The following is a 1,400-nucleotide window of genomic DNA, read 5'->3' as shown; positions in this document are numbered from 1 at the left end:
GTAGCTCAAGGAATTTCTCATTTAACGTACTTTATCCTGTGGGTATTTGATTTGTATTTTTAATGTCTGTTTTCACATGTGACATGTAGATATCCTATAATCGACCCTTCTTTTCTGCAAATCTGGGAGAAAAATGTACAATTACTTGCTAGTCAGCATAGTATCAGCAGAAACCAGGAAAATCTCCTAATCACCTGCTCTATAGTGCATCCATATTGGAAGATTTGTTCCCATTGAAATACAATGGCAGTGGACTGATTTTACCTTCACCATTAGGAGCCTGGAGTCTGAAGGTGCTGCCACTTATTACTGTCAGCTCTATTGGAGTATCCCTCCCACAGTGGTGCAAGTCAGAAAATAAGCCACTCAGAGACATAGGAAAGTGAAGCTGGATGGCTGCTACTGCTCCTGGAATGCTCTATCCTACATCTGCTGAGAATATTTTCAGATGCAACCTGATTTTAGAGTTTGCTGTTAGGTTTTGGTAGGAGCAGCAGCCCAGCATTGTGTCGTTCTTTTCTGCTCCATTCGCACAGAAACAAGTATTCTGTTCACCATTTCATAAGCACATAGGTTCATGTGCATTAGGCATCTGCATTGCATCACCAGTTGGAATTATAATAGCAAAATGAAGACCATGCAAGAAAAGGAATTTAAACACAGAAATATGGAATCTCTGTTATATAAATTAACTGGCTCATATAAGATGGTGTCTGATGGTCAGCAATGTTGCTTCTAAATGTAAGGTATATTCTGACTATTCCCTAGAAGCCCAGGCCCTCTTGTTAATGAAAATTCAAAGTAGCTGAACATTTGCTCCTGAAACATGTTCCCATGTCCCAATGGAATGATAATGGTGATTCTATAGTCCTCACATCTATCCATGCATCTGCTTGTAGTTGCTGGTTGGTACTACATTCTCATATTTTGATTCTCAATTTTCATTAAAAGGCCCCTAACTGAGCAATGCCATAGGAAATCATTGCAGAAAAGTGAATTATTGGCTAAAATAGTCCATAAACAGCTTTTAATGTACATAAACAGGCAGGTAATGAAAAATAAAAATGAGCTCTTCGCCTTCTTTATTGAGTACCCACTCATTTGCATATTAAGGAAATAGAAAGATTTACAAGACTACCATGCAATCAATGTTATTCCTCCTTTTCTTCTCACTATGTGACTTAATAAGCAGCCTTGACTCCTTAATTCATCTACTGTGAACTCTCCTCACTACTGGTACTTCCAATATTGTATTTCTCCATTTTCTCTAATGTCCTCAATTACAGCCCTGTTATACAACTTGAAAGTCTTAATCATCGTAATACAGCTCCACAGGCTGATAAGGTAGAAGATGGAAAACCATCAGTGTTCTGTTTCTGGGAACAATGAGCACCAATACT

Source organism: Onychomys torridus, chromosome 3, assembly GCF_903995425.1.
Source record: "Onychomys torridus chromosome 3, mOncTor1.1, whole genome shotgun sequence".
NCBI lineage: Eukaryota > Metazoa > Chordata > Mammalia > Rodentia > Cricetidae > Onychomys > Onychomys torridus.
The sequence above is the reverse complement of the archived record's forward strand: the minus strand, read 5'-3'. Positions refer to the sequence as shown.